The 21,826-nt window shown below is 34.9% G+C and overlaps 2 protein-coding genes across 11 annotated transcripts in view; one reads left to right on the top strand and one right to left on the bottom strand.

Moving 5' to 3' along the window:
* Window positions 1–21,826, bottom strand: part of LOC119076463 (pseudouridine-metabolizing bifunctional protein C1861.05) — a 181,049-nt gene that overhangs the window by 62,821 nt on the left and 96,402 nt on the right. The window lies entirely within an intron of this gene.
* LOC119076470 overlaps window positions 2,382–21,826 on the top strand; it is a 103,029-nt gene continuing 83,584 nt past the window's right edge. For all 10 annotated transcript variants that reach the window (XR_005087630.1, XR_005087628.1, XR_005087629.1 and 7 more), the window contains exon 1: window positions 2,382–3,173. The gene's annotated coding sequence lies outside the window, so the exon portion shown is untranslated. The remainder of the gene's footprint in view (window positions 3,174–21,826) is intronic.

The following is a 21,826-nucleotide window of genomic DNA, read 5'->3' as shown; positions in this document are numbered from 1 at the left end:
ATAGGAAAAAGAAACAGTTTCGTACGTATCTACCTAGGGCGATTGATTCGAGACAATTTGGCTTGTTGTGGTGCGAGCGCTAAACTGACTAAAACCAACAGTCCAAGACAAGCTACACAACATTCTTGAGGAAGAAACCGTTCTGCCGAATAGATATTTACATCACTTGGAGCGAACAAATGACAATTTTACACGCGTCATGATACGAAAGCCACAAGCAAAAGAAAACAACAAAAAACGATTGTCTCGAATAATTTTCGACTCTTGATTTTGTGTGTTTTCGTATCGGTAATTTACATAAATAAAAGGGATAAAAGATTAAAATTGGATTTTTCGTGGGAATTTTGATGATTCGAGGCGAAGCCGAGGTCAATGAACACACAAAAACGTGACTTTTATCTCGAGATATGTAGTGCGTCGAAAGTAGTGCTTGAAACGTAAAAGGTACGTGTGTTCGCGAGTGAGATAGCAAAAGTACCGAGTCATCAGAGTCGTGTATGTATTTTGTGATACGAAAACTCTAAAAAAATCAGAAAATGACCTCAATTTAAAATACTTTACGCACACGTTAAGACAAATGTACACATGGCTAAATTGTTGCCTACATTTCGGGGCAAAATTATTATTTTGATGATAATTTTTCACTCGCATCATTTTTCGAAAAAGTACGACCATCGTTTGGTGTTAAAGTGTTAGTTTTCAGCAAAAATTTTAATGTTTTTGGTGATATGACTTAACTACGAGAAAACTCAAAATATGTGTCAATTTTCGTGAAATATTGAGATTTTTTTTAACTGAGGCTACATCACCACCAAACATTTACATTTTTACTGAAATCTAACACATTTTAACACCAAACGATAATCGTACTTTTTCCAGAAAGAATACGAGTCCAAAATCATCATAAAAATAATAATAATTTTGCCCCGACATGTAGGCAACAATTTAGCCATGTGCAGATTCCTCTTAAGTAGCAAGTCATAGTTGATGATACGAGTATGCTCCAGTTTTCTGTGCTCGAAATAAGTTTCCAAGTACGGCGTTATTATGTTAGCTTTAAGTGTAATTTACAGTCGTCCGTTTTACAGCGGTTTTTGACAATTGGAATGAAAACAATAGAGAAGTTTAAACTGCTGTTCGGATTTTCGAGCTTCCTTTGAACCATATTGGAAATTTAAATTTTTCCACTGAAGTACAAACGATATGTTGCGACAATCACGACATGCATATTACAAATGTTACCGATGCTTTCGGTTAAAAAACGTGGCAATTTCTAGTGTCTTTACGAAAGTCTCAAATTTATGAAAAATCTTTTCAAAACATGCTTGAAAATCAACGGCTGATTCTATGACTTTGTCAGAAATTTATTCAAAAAAAGCTCACGAAATTCTAAAATTATCTGCATCAATTATTCACGTAAAAAAATAACCGAACAAAATTCAATTCAGTCGTAATCATTGAGAGATTATATAACAAAAAAACAACTCCCCCCACACCTCCCATTCATAACGAACAAACTTATAATTCCATTTCGGATGTTCATCATTTTCCAATATTACAAAACTTGACTTTGCATTGGAAACCAAACCAGACAAAATAAAAACTTCGAACTTCGAAAACAATAAAATAAAACAAAAAGATCTTCAGGATATAAACATGAAATCTAAACAAATTGCACTGTTTATCTGGTGTATTATGGGGCCATCTATAAATATGCTTTTAATATACAAAAAAGTCTAACATTGAATTTTCCTGTGCGAAAGAAAATCCATTTTCTACAAAACAAAAAAAAAACGTCATTCTCTCGTCCCTTTCGCATCAATTTTGATTTTGTTTTCGTTTTTCTGACATTCATACGTATACGTAGTGTGTATAACACATAAAATCAGAGAATATCATAGAGTACCAAAATTTGTCTCTATCTTCTTGGTACGAAAAAAGAGAAGATTATTGTACAGAAACGGTACCCGAAAATACATACACTCCTAGAACAGATCGTTCAGCGAAAACGTTTACATTCAGGGAGGAGAATATAATATGTGTCTTGTCACAGTGAATCAGTCTGTGATGCATAGGTAAATATTCGTGTACGACACAAAAGGTAGAGAATTAAAAGATTATGGCAATGTCATTATTGAACATCACCTCATGCGCACAATAATCAAAATCGATTTTCCTTTACAATGTCCTCTCCCCGGCATTTTCATGCTACTATACAACATTGAAGTTGTCTCTCAGCTTGCAATTTTCCATTTTTCCCACAGTGCGACTGTGCATTTTAATATCACAAAAAAGAATGTAAAAAGAGAAAACGAACAGTTAAACTCACGAGCCGATATGCTGGCACATAAGAAAAGTTATTTTCATTTTTTTCTGCTTCTTTCAGTTTCAGTTTGATGTTAGCGACTCAATCATACGGAGTGTACTATAATACTGATTGCATACCCGCGAATTTCTAAAATAAAAATAAAAGCAAAGGAGAATAGTTTATAATATAGAAAGCGGATATAATCATACGGACTGATAATACATATATTGTGCAAATAATTTTTTTTTCCGTTCGTCGTGTGTTGTTTTGGATTATAATTGTGATATTTGGACGTTTCGGGTGCCGGGTATAAAAAAGAAAATACAATTTTCTTTGCAGAGAACAAATTTGATGATAAGAATAAGTTAGAAGATAAATTCGGTGCTTTTGAAATTGATATGATATATACTCAACATTGTCTTGTGAATTGATCTGATCGGGAGCCGTGAGAGTAATTACATTTGTTGTGCAGGAATTTACGCTTTTCATCTGATTCGTTAGTAAGTTATCCTTGGAAATAAAGTATTCAGTTTCGTTCAGATTTAATTTCACTTACAATTTGATGTGATCATTTGATACAATATTATGTGTGCATAAGCTTAAAACAGCAACCAATAGTGAGAATCTTACGATAGAAGAAAACAAAAACTATAAAATTGGTGCGGTAATTGATGGTGATTATAAAATAGAACTCGTTGAAAGTGTAACAGAATAATGATGTTAAAAGCATAAAAGTTTCATTCAACGAAACAACAACAACAAAATTAACTTCGATGAAATGTGATAATAATTTGAAACGAGCGCACACACCTTTATTAAAACAACATTTTTCGCTTCAACATTTTTTATGTTTACCGAGTCTCGGGTATGTAATTTTGATAAGTTTTTCGTTTTTTTTTTCAATTTTCTTTTTCCAACGTCACCACGCTGGACATGAATATTGAAACAGGTTTCGGCGTGCTATTGACATTCAAAATACGGACATATTGTGACATGAATTTCGATTAGGAAAATAGAGCCGTTTCGACACTGTTTTAATAGTGAGGAAAAGTCATTAGGTCAGTCGAACGAAAGTAAAACGAGTGAAACTTTTCTCGTTTGATGAGTTGTTATGGCGTTTCAGATTAATGCTTGGAACTGATCATTTTTCATCTGACCTAAAATCTGAACATTTTCACCAAATCTGAACTTGGAAAATTGAGTTCAGTTCATGTACAGATTTTCTGGAAACTTGATTTGATTAGGTTACCTGAGCTAAGGAACTTACGATTTCTGATCAGGTGGAGAGTCATATGAGTCAATATGCTAGCTCAGGTTAGAGGCGAGAAAAAGGTTTGTGTACTCCTTCACTAAAGCAGGTTCAAACTGACCAGTTCCAGCATTAGATCAGATATAGTAAGATACGGGATGTTTTATCCGTCTGAATGAATTTAGCTGTACCATACTGACAATTGGCCATTTTTTCTTGAATATCACAGAATTTGATGTAAATATTCTAATTTTCTAGACTCAACAATGATCCCTTTATTGCAAGGACTACTGCTTCGAAAACCTTTTCCCATTTTTTCCCAAATTTGGAAAAATGTAAGCAGATTCAGGGAAATGTGGGCAAATATCGGACAATGTTTTCCCAAAAATAGTCCATGCATGCTTTATAGACTACTGAGCGTCATTGAGGGGACAGTTCACATATCTTCAAGGCATCTAGAATAGTAGTAAGATATTGCTTATGTCAAATAGGGTACTATTAATACTAACAGCCTTGGATCGGTGTAAAAATGAAAAACTAGATGGTACACTGTCATGATTTCTTATTCTATTTGACATAAGCAATATTCTGTAACTATGCTAGGTGGTTTGGTGTTTTATTTCAAAGACAAACGCAGAGTTGGACATTTTAACGAAACTTTTTTTTGACACGATGTTATACGGTACGATACGTTATCAGTTCATTTCTTGTCAAAAATTACGACCAACTCCATCGCTTGTTGGAAAAGAGTGGCATGAGTCATTGTCGGGCGACGTAGGGCTGTATACATTTTTCTTACGTCAAAACTACAAATGACTGAAACGTAACCTCCCAACATATGGGATGTTTCTAACATAAAATTCCTTATCGATCTACGAGAATCAGGAATAAAGTCGCTTTTCATTTTACAAAATGGACCTTTTCGAACAACTCGCACAAAAGACGATAAACTAATTTGTGGCAAAAGTTATCTCTGGTCTTTATTGTTCAAAATGGAAACTATTTTCGAAACTTTGAGACTTCGTGCTTCTGGCAAACACAAGAGCCTCAAAAACCATTCCATTGATTTTCGATAAGAACAAATCAGTAAACATACAACAATATACAACAATATGCAAAGGAAAAGGATTTATGTTTTACTCTTGCTTGATGTGAACCAACGCAGAAACATATTTTCGCTTTGTAAATTTCAACATTTGTTCTCGTAATAATTACATTAGCCAGTAAACTTTCTGTTGCCACCGGCAATCGGAAACCTTCATGCATGAGTAGCGTACACACAAAATAAAAATTATTATTAAAATGCGAAATTCTCTTTAACAAAAATGTTTTGGTTAAAATAATATTCCGAAAATTAAATTTCTCGGTTTTACGTTCCGCCCTCTACCTCTCTTCTGTTAATATGAATAATGATATTGTCTTTCAATGTAACAAAAAAAAATTGTTTCGTTTTATCATCTGTGTACGGTGTAATTTGAGAGAAAAACAACGTAAAAATGAAAATAATTTTTTTTTTGGCAGAATTAACATTGCTTTGCAGCCTTCAAGGCAACAATTTGAAGCCATAATATTGCAAGTTTGTAATAAAAAAAAAAAACATTTTTTTTCCAATTACGTGATGGAAATCAACTCTTTCTTGCCTGTTTTGGATGTCGTATGAGGGCAATTTTTTAACAAAAAAAGGTAGTGAAACAAAAATGTTTCTCACACCGAAAAATAGTGCGAGAATATTTCTATCACATTTTTTGACATTTTCAACACTGGACTTTTTCTTTATGTTGATGTGTCAATTAGGTACATTGAGCTTGAAGAACGCACCAAGCAATCCTAACATTGTAGAAGAAAATTGCTTAGCTTATGTCAAATAGAGTAATATTTACTCTAATGACTTTGAAGCAGCATAAAAATAGAACGTTACATGGTATTTGACATAAGCAATATTATCCGACTATGCTAGGTGCTTTGGTTCGGACTACTTGTTAACATTCATGAAAATTTTGTCTATTACGACAAGCAAGTTAAATTGAACGATAAATTGGTATTCACAGCACAGGCGAGAAAACAGTCATTTTCTTCCCTCCTCTGAAACTTCGGACGCCTTTGTTGTGAAAAACGTTGTGCTTATGTTTGGAAAAAGTTGGAAATTGCATTTTTTACTATGCTGGTGCATGTAATAAGGCTATTACATGTATAGGCAATAACCTTTACATCACTCGCATAGTAAAACGTCGTACTACACACGGAAAATAAAGTGATATCTCGTATCACGATGAGTAAAAGTACCTCGGGCTGCCGCCCTCGGATACTTTTTCTCATCTGGATATGAGATATCACTTTACTTCCCTTGCATAGTAATGTACTATTTTCAGCCAAAATGAAAGGCTTGCGCTATAGAAATTTTGAAGAAGAACTTTAACAAATACACCTACGAACACCTAGAAGAATCGCCGTCTTATCAATCCCTTATTTCTCTTATTTTCTCGCACTTCTCTAGTTCTTCCATAACGAAAGTACAGTGAAATGACAGAAGTACGAAAATGAGAAAGAAATAACAGGAAAAGCGTTCCTCGGTGAACAATTTTAGTTGGTCGTCAGTGTAGGAATTGTATTTCCATGTATGGCATCAGTTGCAAGAAACGTTGTATCTACCTCGAGAAACAATAAACCATTAACTCTAACCGTAAGTTGTATCTACCACGGTATAGTAGGTATGATTAGAGTATTTTCTCGCATACAATGTCTTGTTATTCTCGGCTCCGACTAGGTCATACATACAATCAACATCCTTGGTAGGTAATAGTACATTACGTCATTGTTTGGAGATTTTTATTTTACCTAGAGGAAGGTTTGTAGTCAGAGCCGTAGGCGAGGGCTGTAATCTTTCGTGGCAAAATAACAATCTCCAAACAATTACGTAAGGTATTTTACATGCCTGTGAAAGTGAAAATTATCGCAAGTGCCAACGGTGTGCCATTTGTGAAAATTTCATTTTCGCAGGGTGCTGCAGGTAAATAACTATTGAATTTCTTGTATACATTCCTGGCTGTACTCAATTTCTTCTTCAGCTACAATTAATGCAAGCAAAAATGTTGAATTGTAACTGAATAGAGAATCAAGTGTTCGCTTTTATACACTCTGCTCAGCTTTATTCAAAAGCCGTTTATGAACTCAGTTCTTTTTCATTTAAAACAAATAAAAAAGGTTAAAATTTACATAACTTTCGTCGTTTGTGTATCAAGTGAACATAAATTAAATTTCTATGAAAATTTCTCCGTATAACTTTTTACAGCCAAAGTATATACGGAATCTGCATTAAATATCTAACGACATAAATAATTGAGACCTTTTATAAAAGGTTGAATGTCTATAAATATACGCATACACTTTCAACCAAAAATTGTTACGTCAAAATGCCGTGGGATTTTTGGTATACGTTACGAAAATATTCTTCTTTTTTCCCCAATTTTTTCACTTCTTCTATGTCTTTCCGTTACATATCGGTACGACTCCTGTTGACTTAGGTATACATATATATTTAAAGCTGGTGTGCCCATCTCGTTGTTGGATATATTCCCGGTATAGATAAATAATTTGCAATTCAGCAAAATAAAATTATTTATGGTTAATAATTTGTCGTACAATTTATATCTGATGTAAGAAAATCTAATAGACGTGACATTATCACAAATTGTGAGTTTCAATCTTCTTCAGTATATGTTAGTCGAGAACACAGCATTATTTTGACAAGATCGACTATGTCGAATTTTCTCTGAATTGACAGAGACAGTTGGTCTTTGTAGAAACGTTTTTTCAACCAAGGACCCATTATTGGTAAATAAATTTACTAAGCAAAATTTACCGAATTTATGTTTCCACCGATTCAGTAAATATTTTGAAAATTTCACTAAATTCGGTGAACAAATTCACCAACAACAGCCATGTCTGCAATTGTTATCGCCCAAAGTATATACTCACTGAAGGTAACGCAAATCCGCAAGAACACACTGATCCAAAGTTTCGGGTGCATATAGTTCTTATAATGTTGAACAGATCCAACAACATTTCCACGCCAAACGTCACGGACGCAACATAACAAATCTTATATTCACGCGAAACTTTTGATCCGTATTTATTGCAATTCCCTGAGGATCTGCGTTACCTCAGTATGTACCTTGTTATCGCCAACGACGACAGAAGGAAGCAGTGAACTCGAAATAGGGTTTTCTTTTAGCGACATCTAGGATAACAATGTTGAAACAAAAATTTGATTTGAGATGACGCCGATTCTGCTGATTCTGTTTAGAGATTTAACCTTTAACGGAAAACCACTGAACTGACTCCTACTGACTGAATTTCGTACCATGCCGATACAATTTGGGAAATTGGTTAAAACGGCTCATGGGAAAACGCCAGACTTCCTAGTATGGTCAATCCGGGTCTGGTCTCAATTCACCTTTCATGTTTGCGTATTTTGGATCCAAACAAAGCATTGAAAGTCTCTGTCGGCATAACGATTATACAAAAGTGTATGTTAAAACTAATGAAGTAATAGATTTAGCCTTAATTTGTTGCACGTACTTCAGTCGAAGAGTAACAAATTTGACAGCCTTTCCAGGGAAATTTATGGTCCTCGCCGAAGAACATGGCGCTTAACTGAGTAGGGACATTGTATTTGAAAATATAATTTCCTTTGTAAAAGCAGTTGACGTTACACTTTACTCTTAAAGTTTCTTTCTTTGAAAACATGTGACTTCATTGGATGTGTGTTTCTAATTCGATTTTCAAAGTACATCCAAACGGAAAACGATCAACATAACTTCGATTCGTGTTTTTTAGAGCACAGCTCTGCTCCCAGCATAACCATAACAAATATTTGGAGGCCTTGCATTTATTTTGTAAGTACAAGAGTCATGACTAATATGTATTACGTCCTTGCTTGCAAGTTTGCTTTTTTCGGCAAGTGTGATCTTTGAGGAACGAGCCGAAGGCGAGTGAGGTAATCACACAACACTTGAAATCGTACATGTTTGAGAGGTTTTTTGTTTTTTGACGTTGGAAAAATGAGTGTTCGTGCTAAAAGCAGAGCTATGTTTAGTGGCATGAACAATTGAAATAATTTTTTATTTTTATGAAATGTCCTATTTCAAACACACTCGCTCTTGATGCTTTTTATGCTTCGTTTGTGATTAGCTTTATGACTTAATGGCAATAGAAAGTATCGGAAAAGTTCTATTCTTGGTCGAGGTATTTAAAAAATTAAATAGAGGCCCTGAGTGTTTTACATAATCTTATTCAGTAGGAGTGAGGAGAAACCCCTTCTTAGAATTTATATTGTCTGAAGAAAAGGACATTTAAATTCGTCTATTGGGCACCTCTTTCATATCTGAGTTACTGTTCACTTCATTTGAATCAAAAACATTTTCCATTTACATTTAACATTAGAAATAGAGCGAATGAAAAGGAAAAAAATTCTATAAAAAAACCGACAAAAAAAATTTCATTGAAACCTCTCGGAAAACGTTTTTTTATACATATTTCAACCCCAGCTGCCAGCTGTTTAAAGCATTGTGTGTTGCATAACACCTTTTTCGTTTCATATTGTGCTAGGTTATGTGAAGAATATTTATACATCAAGATTTAACCGTATGCCTACGCGTTATACCATTTTCATTTTTTTTTATTCGCTCGACTCGACATCAAATAATAGAATTTTAATTTTCCGGGTAATTACGTCTTTTGTGGTATGGCAAAATTCTCTTGCGAATACTTCCATCATCTTTTGGATTAAATATAAAAACGAGAAATCAAAGAGCCACCGGTGTCGGTCAATAGCAAAATTTTGTTGGCACTATTGCCCGGCAGAAGTTACATTTATCATAGAAGCACATTTATTTTCTATTCGCTGAGAATGCTTCAGCATGTTTACTACAATGGTCTACAATGTCTGCTGAAACTAATTGAACGAGCACCCTCAAGACAACAGTCATAAAATGAAAATGTCAAAATTTCAAATTCTCAGCTTTTCGAACATAGGGTACATCAAAATGTAACGGAGCGGAAAGCTCCGCATAACTGATGCATAATGGCCTTTCGTCGTATAAATTGAACCTCTTTCCAAGCATATTTTCAGTGAAGAGTCTTATGTCATACTAAAATTACTATATGATTTGACAGATAAACTGTCAAATAAATATTGAAAACTTTCATTGTATTAATTTCGTTAAGCGTCAAACGTGACATTAGACAAATGAAAAAAATTTGATCGAAACAGATTCTCAATGCTTTCAGCATTAGTGAACCTCATGTGACGAATAACGCTTTTCGTGCAACTCATTGAAGACAATCAACTCGATAATGCTTGATTTCCACTTACTAAAAAAGTACTCCGTGTGACAGACAAACTTGAATTTTATCAATTTTTGCTTTGTTTATTTGACAGCTAACTCTCTCACGGAGTACTCTTTGTTGAGTGGAATACTTAACTCACTATACCAACAAGAGCAAAAAAACCGAGCCTCAAATGTTGCTTAGCCTCAAAAATTCAAACACACTGATAGTCCTACCCAACACCCAAGTACAAGTTACTGATCATGTACTGTTCAAAAAAACATTGTAGTGTGAAGTGAACCATATAGTGGCTACAACACTATGGTAAATTTTACAAGAGCATTCAACACACCATTCTCATTATGCAATTATGCATTTTACACCCTCTATCCCTCTATGCATACCTGTGAATTACTAACATGAATTGTATAATGTTGTCATGTTTCTCTTCACTTTAAACTCGGATCATGACAATTTTCATTGACGTCATTTTATACATGGAACAACCATATTAAACGACATAATATAGCGGTCTGCCATATGGAAGTGATGTGTGTGTGTACTGACACAGGAGGTCCCTTTTTCTAATTCATTTTCAGTAGTTAAGTACAAACAACGAGTTAGAAAAAAGCATGGCAGTTTTAGCACACTCACAAAAAACGTAATGTTTTATTTCCGACAAACATGTGCACCAAACAAAAAAAAAAGAAACTTTTTTTTGGTGCTTCTTCGAACACAGCAACAACAATATATACCATGTTCAATGCTGCAGGATATCGATTTGTTAGATTTTCTTATTCCAATCATATTATTGAAAGAACATTCGTTTCACGTTTTATTTATAGAATTGTGATATGTTGGTATATGATTTGTGACGACGACGATGGTAAATTTTAAACGCGTTACCCAATATTATACCCCCCGTGTAATGATGAGATAACAAAAGTTATTATTCTCAACAAATCGAGGTATATAGTGGGTGGTTCATGTTTTGTATGTCGTTATTCGGTAAGCGGTGGTGTATTTACAACAAAGGTCAGGGTTTCTTTATGACTATGTGCAGTCGTTACCATTTCCATCGACAACATACTGAGGAAATATCACATGAAAATGGAGAACCTATCCAAGTAGGAAAGGTTCATCTCGAGGATGATCAGTTTCATTTACCCCATGGAATTGATTGTGAGTGATTTGCCAATTGGGAGTGATTCGCTCATTGGGAGTGATTCGCTCATTGGGAGTGATTCGCTCATTGGGAGTGATTCGCTCATTGGGAGTGATTCGCTCATTGGGAGTGATTCGCTCATTGGGAGTGATTCGCTCATTGGGAGTGATTCGCTCATTGGGAGTGATTCGTTCATTGGGAGTGATTCGCTCATTGGGAGTGATTCGCTCATTGGGAGTGATTCGCTCATTGGGAGTGATTCGCTCATTGGGAGTGATTCGCTCATTGAGGGTGATTCGCTCATTGGGAGTGATTCGTTTATTGGGAGTGATTCGCTCATTGGGAGTGATTCGCTCATTGGGAGGGATTCGCTCATTGGGAGTGATTCGCTCATTGGGAGTGATTCGCTCATTGGGAGTGATTCGCTCATTGGGGGTGATTCGCTCATTGGGAGTGATTCGTTCATTGGGAGTGATTCGCTCATTGGGAGTGATTCGCTCATTGGGAGGGATTCGCTCATTGGGAGTGATTCGCTCATTGGGAGTGATTTACCCACTGAGAATGACTTGTCTATTGTGAGTGATTTGCCAATTCCGATTCTTAACACCCGTGTATTTCTATGTGGCTAGTAGTAATTTCGCGCCGTATGGGCGCGAAATTACACTATTTACTTTATTAGTGTAATTTCGCGCCCATAAGGAATTTCTTGCTTGTAGGAATCTCGCAACGTCTCAGTTGCGATGCAGGCATCCTAACATTTTGTAAAAGGAAAATCCGCTTTTTCTGAGTAAGGATACCGGTATACTTGATGCAAAATATGTGTATCTCAGTTGGGATACCGGTATCCTAACGTTTTGTAAAAGGAAAATCTACACGTTGTCTGTCGGGATACCGGTATCCTTGATACATAATACGTGTATCTCAGTTGGGATACCGGTATCCTAACGTTTTGTAAAAGGAAAATACACACTTTCTTTGTCGGGATACCGGTATCCTTGATACAAAATACGTGTGTCTCAGTTGGGATACCGGTATCCTAACGTTTTGTAAAAGGAAAATCCACACTTTTTATGTCGGGATACCGGTATCCTTGATACAAAATACGTGTATCTCAGTTGGGATACCGGTATCCTAACGTTTTGTAAAAGGAAAATCCACACTTTCTATGTCGGGATACCGGTACCCTTGATACAAAATACGTGTATATCAGTTGGGATACCGGTATCCTAACGTTTTGTAAAAGGAAAATCCACACTTTCTATGTCGTGATACCGGTATCCTTGATACAAAATACGTGTATCTCAGTTGGGATACCAGTATCCTAACGTTTTGTAAAGGGAAAATCCACACTTTCTAAGGATACCGGTATCCCTGATACAAAGCTGTAGGGTGTTAGAATAAAATTCGCATCTCCAAAATTTATGTGCCTGATACTCAACTGAATCTACCGCCAATTTATCGCCAGGTACTCGTAAAAATTCTCTAAATCAAGTTAGCCATTGAAAAATGTATGGGCGCGAAATTCCACTATAATATGTGTAATCTCGCGCGGCCGCGAAATTACTCGTTACCTTCTATGTATCGAGAAGTTACAACTTTCGTGAAGTCTGAATGAACCTTATTCAAACTCGGATATGTTCCCGTTTCGCGTTAAATATTTCAGTTGAAAAAAAAAGAATCCGCAAATTTACGAGCGAGTTCGATGTTCTGCCACGAATATGTAATGTACTCTAAAGAATTCTTCAAAGATTAGGGACTCTAAATGACGTACAGTTCTCTTATAAGTCCCGCAACTTTCCAGTGGGGAAATTTTTCGAGTAACTTGTTCTGTTGATGATTAACGTCTCAAGAGGAGCCTTATCGAAGAATCATCCAAACTCCAGAGTCTGGAGACGTAATTACTCTTCTCGTAGATCCTATGGAGACGTAAATTTTTAACAGTAAGAATGTTACTCGAAAATTTTCGAACTATTGAAAGTTGCGGGACACATAAGAGAATTGTACGTCCTCTAGACACTTAAATTCTTTAGTGTGCATATCCCTGGCACCACATCGAATTCGCTGAGAAATTTATGGCTTCTCTTACAATTCAAATATTTAACACAAAGCCGCTGACTCCGAGTCGTGCGATTCATCACATTTGGCAACATCATGATTCGAATAAAATTTGACCATTCGACCACTTTACTCGACGAACTACAAATAATTATCAGTGATGATATCAGTAGAAGCAGATTGAGTCAAACAAGAGTTAATGACTCGAAATCTAAACCAACTTTTGGGCTACATTCCATTTAATTAATTGAAACAAAAAAAAAGTTTTAATCAAACAGAAAATTCTTTGTTACTTTCCAGCCATAATAAGTCATATAATTAGTCATTGACACATTCTTTGCCATATACCAGGAAAAAAACACAACCCTCCATTTACGCAGCGTAGAGTTTACACCCATCTTATTTTTTACTCAACGTTATTTTTGAAGACCTTTTTCCGCTGATTTATGCTGGCACGTCAGATCCTATACACGCCCTATATTAAAATTGATTTTTTGTTCAAATAGAAAACTTGACTTTTCAAACCTCTCCATTTAAAATGGTCTATGCCGTTAAAAAAAACGAGGAAAAAGAAAACAAAATTAGAGAAGTTATTTTTTAAGATATATGGGGGGGTCGAATACCAGCAACAAATAGACGTACAAATACTTTATAGGAACATTTTCAACCACTTAACCATACAATATACTATCGATTGTATTGTGAATGATATCGATGAATTGGACTACAATACGAACTATACAGCACAGTGGAGGGTAGTTCATGTTTGAAGTGAGTGATTAAAAGTGATTTACCACAGTAATTTCCAGCTCTTGCGACAGTACGTAATATACAGACTCTGTATATTAGCGTGCATTATACATGGAATATGTTTGAAGCGACCTCTTTTTGTATTAGAATCAGGCCTGTCCATATTGTGTACTTGGGCTATTTCCGAACTTGACTATTCGAACTTCGACTGCTGGATTTTCGAAAGACATTTTTTAATTGTAGCCCTTTAGGAGCTTTTTCGAGCCATTCCGGCCCTGATTAGAATCGCAATTCATTTGATGTCCTTGGGATTCTCGTTAGCCTCCAAAGTAAGCATGAGTACAGATTCGTGGCTGCTCATAATTGCGGTTTGATCGACGCATGTATTTTGTTTAATTCCAAAACTATACTGTTATCGTTAAACTTGCATGAACAACCTTCAGGACGGTGACCCGACCGATTTTTGTTGCATGAAGTTTGTGTATACATTCGTAAAAATTGATAAATTCTTTTCGTAAGACCACGTTTCCGTGACAACGACAGATTACATTTTTTTTTCAGTGAAAGTTCTGTAGAAAAGGGAATTTACTTACAGCGTCTCATGTAAATGATTTAGCGATCCGATAAGGTATTTGTGATAATTTTTATTTACAATTACGCCTTAGGGTGCTTTACACATTTAAGAACAACATAGCTTGAAACAAAAATAAAAATCATATTTGTGGGTGATTAATGTTCCATATGACTGCTACAAATTCTCCAAAGTACCCTAAGTACCCCTAAAATTTCCCAAGCTTACCTTAAATTCAATATAGCTTAAGCTTCCGTAAATCCCCAAAAGCTCCACACAAATTAGCTAAAGCTTTCATAAATTGCCTGAAGCTTCCTTAAATCAACCAAAACTACCTAAAATTTTAATTAATTTCCCTAAAATTACCTGGAGCTGAAAATATTGAGACATAAGAATTTCCACCTTTTCTTAACAAAAAAAATTTCAGCAACAAAAGTCCGACCTCAATATTACATCGACGCTTTTCCACTGCCCATTAATTATTTACATATTCATTCACGCATCACATACGTGAGATTCAGCACAGTGTGTATGATCCGATCCCATTATAATATACTAGTACCTGAGGTTGATAGAAATGAATAGGTACTTTACACGAAAGTTTTTTCTTTTCTATTTTTATGGTTTCTAGTACACCAGATGCAATTAACTCAAGTAATTAACATAAAAATTCTATTCGACAATTTGTCAGAATAAGTGGAAAATTTCATCGCAAGCAAACCAGAACAACTAGATTTATTTGATGGCATTTGTATTTCCAATAAGAAAAATAAAAATTAAGACAAGTAATGAGTATTTGGTATTAAGAGATTATAGTAGCATTTTACGATGTTATTGGCTAAATCGTCCATTAATCGTGTATGTATATGAGTCTATATAATATCGGGCAAACATGGGTGTGGAGCCGAAACCGTTTTCTAACATTTTCTTTTAAATTAACACAAGTTTGGAACGCTGTTCCTCATTCTCCTAAAATTGATGGATAGTGTTTCATGATGGTGACTAATCCCATAATCTATCCGAAGATTATTGATAGTAATCGTGTTAAAGATTTTCAGCCCTTGTTGGAAATGACGTGTCATCTGTCATCTTACTCCTCAAAGGAGCATAGAGTCTAAAAATTGTCATCATTAAATAGCATCAATGCAACTTACACCCACTCCCAGGAGAGCGAGTGTTTTAACTTCCGTCCATTCTTTCTCTGCTTGAAATGACATGTGCCTACCACGAATTGTTCAGGATTTTGTTCACTTTGTTTTTAACAGTTCACGTCGGATTCTCGGAACAAGTCAGGTTTGGTTTGGCCTGAATCTGGTACGAGAAAACCTGATTTAAATCAGGTCAGGTCATGACTCGCCTACACTATTTTTGTCTAAGAAAACTTTTCAAATGAAACAGATCGCTTCCGAATTGGCTAAAGTTATTGAATGACGCTTTAAGATGCAGCAATAACATCGTTTCTGAGAAAGCACGTCATCCACCAATTCTGGTCCTTTAAAATTGCGTAAGATATGGCACGGGCCCAGATTTTTGTTCTAAAACAGCTGATTAATTGAAAGATTAAATGAAAGAAAGATTTTTTGTTTCTTTGTTTGACCTTTGAAACAAAAACGGTGTGGAATCGAGATACCTTTAGTGAAAACATATTAATTCGCAGATATTCGAGTAAATTTTGTTTATAAAATAAAAATAAACTTGAGAACGTGTGCTAAATGGGTTCATGCCCAACACGCAGGTATAGAAAACAAATATTTACTTATCGATGAAAAAGCACAGATAAAATGAAAAACTAAAACAAAAATTTCTGTATGGAAATGTAAATCGAAAGCAAACCCTAAACAAATTAAACCCACGCAATTCGAACGCCAGCAATTATCGATGTTGTTTTTTTTATTATTATTTCTCCGTTCGCAGTTCAATTATGTTTAGAATTTTTTTTTTCTTGGTTTATTTATAGAAAGAAGAATTTTTTGTTTTAAAACAAACAAATTGTGAGTATTGAATATTTCACCTTTCCATTGAAATTGATCGACTCTTTGGTTTTTTTAATAAAAACAATTTAATCTTTTGATTGATTTCATTGATAAATATTTAAAGATGGGAAAATTGATTTTCTTCTTACCGGTCATTTTTTTTTTATCGTGCACGTGTTCCATTTCACGGGATAACGATTCGAAAAAAAAAACTTTTACAAAAAGAAAAGAAGAAAACTGGACGAATCATTTGTCCGTCGAATAAATAAAAAAGCGCAACGGAGCAAGAGAAAAATCAATAATTCCCTTCGGAAACTGAAACGATTTTAATTGATATTCTGTAAACGTTACTTTGAAATTCACTCATAACGTTGCGCATTATTCAATTATTTATTGCTTGAATGAAGGTCGTTACATCGTTATTCTAGTATGTGTGCATGAAGGGAACTAAAATAAATTTTAATTTGCTGCGGATCATGGGAAAGTGAATCACCTGTAGTTGTCTAAGAGGTAGTTGCTTAAGGGAGAAAAGTAGAAAATTCCAACAAAAGTGGAGGTCGAGTTGGAATTTCTTATTTGTCGCCAAGGTGAACATAACGTTTTTCATGTTGTCCATTTTTGCAAAAATTCATTTTTTGTTTACGAAAAGAGCAGTAAAAACCAAAAGAAACAGTACAGGGGTCACAAGAGAGCAGAGACGAAATAAACACAACGCAGACGAGAAAATAATCATTTTCTCTCACTCGAAATGAAATGTCCAACTTTTTTACTCCGTGAACAAATAACTAACAGATAATGGTGATAATAATCTATTTTCTTACCTGTCAAAACAACAGGGGAGAAGATAGACATATTTTTCACTGAACTGACTTTCGACGAAATGTTATTTGTCAGTTCAGTGAAGAATATGTCTATTTTCTCCCCTGTTGTTTTGACGGGTAAGAAAATAGAAATTTTCTACTCTGAACTGTCACAATTGTATTTGTTTTGAAAAATGATGAAACTTTATGTGTTCGTTTCGTGGAGAAAGACTGTTAATCATTAAGCAGTTTTCAGCGCAGACATTGAAAGCGACCACACCGATCGGCGAAATAAAATGGTTTGAGCATCAACCGGACTACTGCCAGTGTTTTTTGCCCGTATCTCGAGGAAGTCTTAATAGGATTTTCACAAGAGTTGTCACTAGAATTAAAATACAGTTCCAGAGCGCTACAGCTTGTTAGAGTTGCTGAATCCCGTGTTCATAATGTCCCCAAAACTAGTTCCAATTTTCGCAGTATCACTATTAATAGTAGGAGTCAAGAGTCTACAATACAACAGTGCCTGATTTCGTTCTCTTACATTTTCTGCTCAACATTAAGAGTTCGTCTACCCCAGGCTTGAAAAATTCAATATAAATTCTGGCTGGTGCGATATTTCTACCTAATTACGCTGAAACAGAAGAAACTATTATCTATTGAGCACACCATTGTCGTTAAATATTAATTTGATTTTCATATTCCCGAGCAATAAAACGTATAGATATTTAATGACTGACTGACTGGCAGTGGATTATACACACAAATGAATATAGCTGAAAAGATTAATATTTTTTTTCCACCATCATAACGTGCCATTCATTCCACACCAGCAAATAATATTCATAGCTTTCGTAGGTCATTACAACTGCGATAAATACACAGCGAAAAGACGAACGGAATTTTTATTTTCACTTTTATGGCTTTTTTCCTCGAGTTTTTCCAATGTATATACGTGAGGTGTTGTAGATTTCAAATATTTTTTTTTTCTGGGGCGAATTTGATTTCGTCGACGAAAAAAATGGTTTAAAAATTTCACCTGAGGTTTGAGGGAAGTATTCAGCGCCATATCTTTCAAGAAAAATGCGATAATTTCACATTTTCGGTTTACATCAAAAAGATATTAGGGAGATGTATTAAGATTAACCGAAGTTTAGCTCAACCATTTATTTGGTGTACGTACGGGTGATGGATTTTTTTTATACTATTTTTGCTCGAAACTACGCATAACGAACGAAGGTCATGGATCTACGATTTTCGTGGATTTTCTCATGGATTTTTATTACAGTCTTACGTTTGCAAATTTGAAAATAGGGTGAACGACACAGTCTCATTTCAACAGATCCAATAAATTGCGTCATTTGTTTTCATGTCTTGGGCGTAAATTTCAGAATTTTTCTCGTAATTTCGACCTTCGGCATGAAAAGTTGTATACGTACCTGTTGTAGACGGTAGAACTTAGACACTTTCGCACTCGTGCAATTGTTTAAAATCTACCGTCCAGCACAGACACGTTAATAACTATTTCATTTGTTTTGGGGGATGCATTCATCGCCTACGGCTGGAAATACAGACTCAACAAAAAATATCCCAGCAAGACAGTAAATGTACTATTTTTTGCTGCTAGTGTTCCGGAATTAAACCCCTTGCCTTCAAGGTAACAAAGCTTGCAGGGATTGTCAACTCAACTTAATTGAGAAGAGACATGTTGTTTTCACATTTTTTTTCAATAGAAAACTGAGGAACAAGATGGACGATAAAACGTTCATTTATGATGGGTGAATCAACTCCGATTCGAAATAGATTACTTCAAGGAATCAATAAATAGTGTAAATGAAAAGTATCTCTTTCCAGCATTTCGTTCTGAATCTTTTACTTTATTTGATTTTATCATACCTTTTTGCTGTAAACGGAACACAGCCCAGTAACCAGAGCTGTTTCAAGACATGTTAGTCGTCGCGTACAGTCTTACGAGTAATTTGTCACCATTAATAGAAAACAAAAATACGTGCCGTGAAGTCATCGCGGTAATAAATGGTCTTTTTGAACTTTATAATTTATCTAGCAGCAGAGAATTTAAATTCAAATTTTTATTTAACTGGCGCCGGTTTTTACGGTCAATTGAAATTGTATTGGGCCTAGCAGTTTCATTAAATTTGTCTAATTTCTTCCGTCACTGTTTGAGAAAATGCACTTACTGTACACAAGCATATAAATTATCTTACGTCCTTGCTTGGAAGTTTGTTGTTTTGGCTCGTGTGATTACTCCACTCGCCTTCGGCTCATTTGGAAAGCTCACACTTGTCAAAACAAAAAAACTTACAAGCAGTAAAGTAATATACCTTTACTTTACTAAAGTCGGAGCATTATAATTTGATCGATTCTACTCATTTAATTCATTTTTAAAAAATTGTAGTTTTCGAAGAAATCATTTCGAAAACATTACAGTATAAAAGCTTAGACACGTGCATTTGAACGGATTACATGCAGGTATACCGCGAGTAAACAGTTTTAATGCGCATGTGTAAGCTTTTATATTGTAATGTTTTCGAAATGATTTCTTTAAAAACTACAATTATTTAAAAATGAGTAGAATCGATCAAATTATAATGCTTCGACTTTAGTGAGATAATGTGGCTATTCCCTCACTAGTGAAAACCCTCGATCGTAAAGTAAAACGCTGAAGCACTCGGATACTTTTACTCATCTGGATACGAGATATCAAATTACTTCACTGGTATAGTAATGTAATATTAGTCAAAAGCATACATTTCGTAATGCACTAGGTGTCAGGGATAACTATTTCTCTGCAAACTTCCCGTTAATTATGACAGATTTTTCATTTTCCCAAACTAATTCGTTCTACCGTTTTCCTCATATATTTCGTGATCCGTGCTTAGTGAAAATGGAAATGCTTCGTTCTCTGTGTATTTCATTTCATTGAACGATTTTCTATGTTTTCATAAACGAAATTAGGTGTGAGAGGATTATTTGATTTTTAATTAACTGGGTGCGAATTTATGCATTCTGCTGGTGATAAAGTATGTATAGCAGCGTCACGTTTGACTATCGTTATAATATGTTTCAGTCTTTGATTCTTCATCAGAAATATATTTTCTTTGAAGCGAGAGAAGAAAAACCATTTCTTTTCAGAGAAACTTTCGTTCCTGGAAAATATACTTCTTGTGTTTTGGGGAGATTATGAGATTAGATGTGAGATAAATGCTCTTTGTTCAATTGGATTAAAGAAAAGTTTTCTTTTTCTTTTTTCACTCGAATGTGAAACACATTTTTTCCGGCTTCAAATCGGAGAGATGGGCAAAAGTTTTTACATTTTTTTTGTGTGTGGTAGTTTTGTGCCCAGTCTTTGGAGTTAATCAGATTTCGTGAAGAATCTTTGTTATTTATAAATAAAAACGGGCTAATTTAAGTCGACGTTTGAGTTATGCTTGACACAATCAAGACCACAAAGTTTCTGGTACAAAAGTTTCAAAGTTATAAGGACTGATACTGTAAAATGGAATATTTTGGAAAAACGTTTTCCCATATTTTTCTAAATTTTCGGTCATTCTACCTGATTTTCCCAAAAAATATTTTCGAGAAAATTAGGAAATTTGTTGGAAAATTAAGGAAAATATGGAAAAAAAATAAGGAAAATCTTGGAGAAATGCGATAATTTATGAAAATGAGCTGATACAGGATGAGAAGAATATTCAAGAGAAAATGGGAGAAACACCTCGAGCGATTTTCGACAATCAACGAGATGGTTACCTGGTTCCTACATTTTCTAAATTTCAGAACATAAAATTTGGTGAAATCTAAAAACTTCAGGCAGTCGAGATAGCAAAAGAAGATTGCGTATCCCAATTTATCTCGTTGACTGTCAAAAATCGATAGGTTCTGAAAGAACAGATTAGGTCACTCACGAAGGCAGCTGGTAGGAAAATTTGAACGCTTCAGTGAATTTTTTCCATTTAAAAGGACACAGAAAATTCTCTTCAATTTCGTGGAGGCGCCACTAGGAAATTGTGCTGCCAATCGGGCTTGATTAACTTGGAGGTGTCAATACAAATTGTTCTGTCAGAAACAAGGTCGTGGAACGCTTTAAACAGTTGATAGGTTCAATTTTTTCAATCGCTATCGACAATGAAAGCTAATGCAAGCGACAGGCTGCTGATATTATATGTATGTTAAAACAGTGAAGTTATAGATTGTCTACGCATTGTACTCTACGCATTATAATAAAGATATGAATTGTGATACGACGCAAAATCTCTAGATTTTGCATTTGTGCATAGGAATGCTTATTCAGGGTAAATACTAGGAGCTAGTCCTATAATTTCTGTATGAAGTAACCAACTTCATTCAAAATTATTTTCCAAACAAATTCAATTGAGACGTTCCCTTCTTCAAATAAAAACAACTTTCTCAACATCGATATTGAAATAGTGCTGTCGTTATTTTAGCTATTTGCTACACACACACACCTCATTCACACATAAAGTCTCCATAAACTTTCCTTTTCCACTCAAAATTCCCAGCACGTGTGACACTTTCGTTGATATCCATTTTTATCTGAAGTACACTCATCATCATCATTATGTACCGAATGGCTTTGATAAAATAATGTA

This window comes from Bradysia coprophila, unplaced genomic scaffold (genome assembly GCF_014529535.1).
Source record: "Bradysia coprophila strain Holo2 unplaced genomic scaffold, BU_Bcop_v1 contig_232, whole genome shotgun sequence".
Taxonomy (NCBI): Eukaryota; Metazoa; Arthropoda; class Insecta; order Diptera; family Sciaridae; genus Bradysia; species Bradysia coprophila.
This window is presented reverse-complemented; position numbering and strand designations above follow the sequence as displayed.